At 36.2% G+C, this 6,000-nt stretch overlaps 1 protein-coding gene across 3 annotated transcripts in view; it reads right to left on the minus strand.

The window, feature by feature from the left end:
- Positions 1-5,971, minus strand: part of PLAG1 (pleiomorphic adenoma gene 1) — a 43,403-nt gene extending 37,432 nt beyond the window's left edge. For all 3 annotated transcript variants that reach the window (XM_008590557.1, XM_008590556.1, XM_008590558.1), the window contains exon 1: positions 5,792-5,971. The gene's annotated coding sequence lies outside the window, so the exon portion shown is untranslated. The remainder of the gene's footprint in view (positions 1-5,791) is intronic.
- Between the last annotated feature and the right edge of the window lie 29 nt (positions 5,972-6,000).

A 6,000-nucleotide genomic window follows, 5' to 3' on the forward strand; every position in this document is an offset into this window, starting at 1 on the left:
GTAAATTTCTAATTTTTGCCTTTGAATTGGTTCTTCTCTATTCATATAAGTTGAATTTTAAACTTACCATAATTGTTATTTTATTCTGAAATACTTACCTACCTAGTTCTTTACCATCAATTTTGGACATTTTAGTCCACACTTACATTGTTATTACACACTTTCATTGTTTAAAATTCTTATTTTTAAAAGGCATCAAAAAACCATTTTTGCCTTCTAATACCTTCACATTTCTAGGTTTTCTACGTCTTTAGGAAGATTCCACTTTTAAAAAACTGCAAAGAAATATTTTAGGCAAACTGCTTATCCTATTAACCTAGGACATAACTGCATAAGCTCATTCATTCTACATATGCAAACACATTTCTTAGGTAGTCATCTCAAATTCCCAACACACACTGTGGTTAGTTTTAATACAATGATCCTGCAGTAACTCTGTTTACAAGACATCCAGGGACTTTTAAATACTAATAATTTTAAAGTAGTATCACACCACTTCATTTTTAAAATGTGAAATATTTGTTTTACCAAAAAATTTTTTTTTGTATTCTGATAAGCCCTTAAAAAAAAAAGAGCAAAGTCCTTAACAACGATGAACATCAATACATACACAAAATCAGAAATCAAAAATTCCCAAGTGCTCTTGGCAGTTCCACACCACCATATCCTTGTCAACACCACCCTGAAAAGAGGAGGCAGGGACAGGTGTACACACTGAGTAGAATGCAAACCACTGAGCAGCAGGCCAATCAATTTAAAAGTAAAAATCAAATTATGCCTCTGTAATAATTTCTACTATGCTTTCACAATGTCTATCTCTCATAACCACACACCAATACTTTTATAAAGTGTTATGATATAAAAATTCATTTAGTTTCTTAAATTAAATCTAAAAATTAAATTTGCAGATGAAATATAAAAGTTGCCCTGATATAAATAAAAAGTGTAACAGTGGATTTCAGGTTCGGGCATTTCAAAAAATTTAGGCATTGAAATAAATACAAAAAGTAAAAATTAGTGACCTCCAAAGTGTTCTTATAGTAAAATGAAAAAGAATTTCCATGCCTGAATTCTAAGATCATAGTTAACTTCACAGTTCATCAATCTGATGCACCTTGCCCTCACATTTAACTTATTTGTAAATACTTTTCCCAGCCTACCTAAACACTTCCTAATTGGTTAAATATGCTGCCTATATTAATTCCTGTTAAAATTAAAGAAACTAAAGATCCACTTTTGTTTTTCAGCAGTGACTGATATACTTTCAAAGTATTTAATGTTTCAGAAAAGGTGTTTATCATGTTCTTAAAATATTTTTAAAGTGGCTCAAGGGACAATAGCACTTTTACCTTGAACATATTCACTATCTGGAATTTTGTGGGACAGAATCAGTTCTCTCCTTCTGAAACTCTTCCCTTACTCAAATAACTTAAGAATCTAAGATGTTATCAATATAAAGAGAAAAAATTTATATTTATTTCTTATAAATTGCAAACACATCAAAAAGAACATGTATTCCAGGCAGTGTAAGCAAAGTTATTTGGTAAGATTTTTCCCCCCTTGGGTGTGTGTGTGTGTGTGTGTGTGCATGTGTGTGTAACAGGTAATTTTTCACATATCTTAATTTTCCAAAGAACAAGATTCAAATTAAAAAAAAGAACATGTATTCCAGGCAGTGTAAGCAAAGTTATTTGGTAAGATTTTTCCCCCCTTGGGGGTGTGTGTGTGTGTGTGTGTGCGTGTGTGTGTAACAGGTAATTTTTCACATATCTTAATTTTCCAAAGAACAAGATTCAAATTAAAAATATAAAATTCCTAAAAGGAGCAATCATTTTGATACAGAGCTCAAGAGGCAAATGATTACTGAAACAAAACTTCAAAGATAGCTATAGATACATGTTTTAGTTATCTGGCTTTTCAAATCTCAGTTAAGACAAGAGCATTACATTTAATTTAGGAAAAAAAAACAACTCAATCTTTAGAAAGGAAAATTTCCAGAATACTAAACCAAAATGTATATAGTAACAACCAGTATTATGTTAAAAGTGAAGGAAAAAAACCCTATCTTTGGATGATATTAAAACACAAAGAGCATCCTTAAAATTTTAAAACTATATTAATAAAAGCAAATTCACTAATTTATTCACCTGTAAATACCTTTTTATTAAAATATTTTGGTTATAATAAATATACAGATATAGAGTTTCATCAGTATTAGCCCACACTCACAAATCATGTTCCACAGTAGCTAAATTCTTAATAGGATTTCTAACAGCAAAATTAGGCATATAAATTTCAAATAAGAATCTTCATCTATGAGGTTTCTCCAGTTCTAAATGAAATAAAGATTTTGAGTATACAATATCCTTAAATAATTTCTGTAAATTGGTATAATTTAATAATAACTTCCAACAAAGGAGCTCAACAGGTAATATTTCTAAGGTATCAAAAAAGTTCAATACAACCAATTCAAATTAGACATCGCGCTACTACAAATTTTACATTTGTGCACTCTGAGTGCGTTTTCTAATTCAGACAAGTAGCTAGTTGTGTAAAACCCAAATACGAAGAAAGTTTTATTCCACCCTATGTGTGAGGCAAAAAAAATAAATTAAAATCACAATACCAGCACTTTTATTTAGGTAGACAATAAACTAATCATAACTTGAAGTGTCCGAACCTGAACAACTCAGTGATCTACTACTATAATAGAAATACTTTTCCTTCACTTTTACAGAAATTGAATTTATTGATATTAGTGTCTAGTTTGTCAAAATGGCAACTATTCAAGATTGAAAAGTCTCATTTATTTTAAACACATAGCATAATTCTGACTTACGGAAAATGTAACCTAACCACCTTGAACCAAAATACTATGAAAATGTAAGATAAACTTCAAAGGTTTTTGTAGGTATTAATGACATTCTGAAACCTCTGGACAGAAGATTATTTGGGGAGCAGGGGAGTTTTTCTTCTCCACTGATAGCTTAATCCCTTTCCAATCAATTTTGATTTAACAGCGGTTCATGGGATTAATTTTTTAATGAGTTCTTAGAAAGTTGTAATTGCTTCCAAAATCAGAAGCCACAAGATGATGTACTCAAACACTATAATGCTGTTATGCAGGTATTTACAGAAAGGTGCAGAGAGGAGCTTCCTTGTGAACACAAGGTAACATGCAATTGATCACAAAATAATAATCTGTTTACACAGTAATGGCAAGAAAAAAGATTCTGTACAAGAAATTAAAAAATTCAGCTCTAACTTCAATCCATTTCTATACATCATAAAAACAAAGGAAAATAGGGATTTATTTCAGAAACTCCATATACCTATGGACAACAGAAGACAAATAATTTCTATTCAAGATTAACCTTAACCCTAAATAACTAACAATTTACATATTATAAATTTTAAAAATATTGTGGAAATCTAAAACATAAGAGCCAACAGTAGTTTCTGATCAGTAAACATTTCCTGTTAAATAACACAAATAAATTCAACTTAAAACATGCAAATTGATGTGTCTCAGGGTTTTAAAATCTTTTCAAAGGCACAAAGTTACAGCACATGTATAGGATGGACTTTAAAAATGGATACATATGTAAACTTTTCCATGGTGTTGATGTATGTGTTTTTTTTCCCCCAAAGAAATGCCTACTGCTTACAATGTTAAAGAATCTTCACCACTCTGTCTGCAATTTTCAACCAGAAGTTTTCAATGTACTTTAAGCCAAATGGAATATTAGGTATTTTACAGCTTTTACAAAATGGCTGTAAAATCACCTTATGGGTATACATAGCTCTTTGATCTCACTGCACAGAATTCATAACTGTTCAATAATGCTATACCATTACACCACACACCTTAAACTATTTCCAGTTTTCCACAATTCCTTCCAAAATCAGCTTCCAAAGCAAAGCAATGTAACATGAAAAGTTCCTGGGAGGGCTTGTTACACAAAAGAACAGCTTGGATACAAACTAATCGACACACATATCCATCTTCTGTTGAGCTTGTTTATCCCTTCTTTCCCTCCATCACTCCTAAAGGTGGGTGCACTTGAGTAATGGAAAGAGAAGGCTCTTCCATCACCACACCCTCTCAAGCACCTCTGGTTTTGGTCCTCAGACAGATTCTGTGTAGGTGATGAAAACTATAAGAAAAGAGAAGCTGTCCCTTTAAAATGCCCTGCTCTGTCCCATATCCCACGTGGAACCAACATCAGCAGCACTTTCCCATTAACATCAATGTGATGCAAGAGGCACCATCCTTTTATATACATAAAACCAGAAAGCTTAACATTCTTTAGTGAGGATGAGCAGGTGAAGAAGCAACGTGTCAGGAAGGCAGAAACCAAGGCAACTCCCCAGCCCTCCCCAAAAGGTACTCCAGTCTTGCACTCCAGCTTCTCTGTGCAACATCATCTCTTTACCCCTCCTCTGTAGAGACTAGTTTAAAGAAAGGAGGGAGCCACTAACAAAACCTGAAGCATAAATGCGACGAAAATGCAATCTAAAGCCGGAAAGGTTTATTCTTCCAATCACACATATTAACTCTATTAAGAAAATGGCATCACTTTTTTTCCACCAAAAAAAAAAAAAAAAAAAAAAAAAAAAAAAAAAACCCGCAAAGATCATTAAAAGGGAGTTATAAAATAGCAAATATAGTGTTTATCTTATCTCAGATCAGTACACATTACCAATAAGTTTAGCAGTTTCTGCACTACCACCTCCCCCCTCCCTCCCCCTGCTTCTCTTGCATTGGATTTTCACGTTTTCTCATTGTCGGTTGAGTTATAAAAGGCTTTTGCCCTTCGAAAGTTTTAAAAAATAAATAAATATTAACTCCTTGGTCCCTGAAAAGTCAAAATGGACTTCAGGGGAAAGGCGGTTCATACTTTTACCTTTAGAGAGAAAAGGGGGAGCATCCCGGATTTTTAGGGATTTTTTGCGATTTTTTAAAAATTTTTATTTGGTTATATGCCTGAGTTCTCCCTCCATTTTGGTTGTTTATGATACTGACAACAAGCTGTCCCTGCTCTGTGCCGATCTCCTGCTTTCATTTAGCACCCCCTCCCCCTACCCCCCCTCGCAGCCACACACCCCGGGCTCACACCTCCCCGCAGACCCCGCACCCCGACCCCGGCTCGCCCACCTGAGGAAAGGGCAAAAACAAATTCATTTCTCCAGAAAAGAAAAACCTCTTTTGAAAAAGGGGCAAAGTTACCCCAAGTCACTCAAAGTGCCCCCCAAATATTGCCGACTGCGGGTTTCCGCCAGGCCCTTTGGGAAGCGACCTTCCCCCAGGATGTTTTGGTGGAAAATGCGGAGAATTTACTCTCAAAACTGAATTTATATTAATTTTTCCCTTATTTTTCGGGTCTCTAATGTCTTCCGCTCTCGCTGCTGCCGCTGCCGCTGTCACAATATTCACAGCACCAGAGAGGAGGAGGAGGAGGAGGAAAACTTTTCAAACTTTCCAGACCCTGAATAAAGGGGTTTCTTTTTTCCCACCGACCTCACCTTCGGGTCCCCAGCCGCATCGCCCCCTGCCCTGTCAGAAGCGACTTCGGGAGTCCTCGCAGCCCCGCTTAATTATTTTATTTTATTTTTTATTATTATTTTTCTCTCTGGGGTCCTGAGCAGGGGCTGAGAGTAGCACAAACTTTTCCTCCTCCTGCCGCCGCCGCTGCTCCTCTGCCCCCTCAGCTAGTCCCATAATTTAAATAACCCTGATATTTCTCCCGCTAAACGCCTCTCCGCCGCCCCGGACCCCGGGAGAACTCACCGCGGGGCTTTAACATCCTCCCTCCGGCCCGTCCGCCGCCTTTACACCGCCCGCGGAATTTCTAATAATTTTTTTCTCATATTTCGGGCTGGACGCGGCGGGCCTGGAAATTGTTTCCTTACGCCTCTTTCCAGCAGCCATTGTAGTGTATGCGCTGCCCCTGCAGCCCAACTTGCAGCTGCCGCGGCCGCCGCCGCCGCCGCCGCCGC

This window comes from Galeopterus variegatus, unplaced genomic scaffold (assembly GCF_000696425.1).
Source record: "Galeopterus variegatus unplaced genomic scaffold, G_variegatus-3.0.2 Scaffold6197, whole genome shotgun sequence".
NCBI lineage: Eukaryota > Metazoa > Chordata > Mammalia > Dermoptera > Cynocephalidae > Galeopterus > Galeopterus variegatus.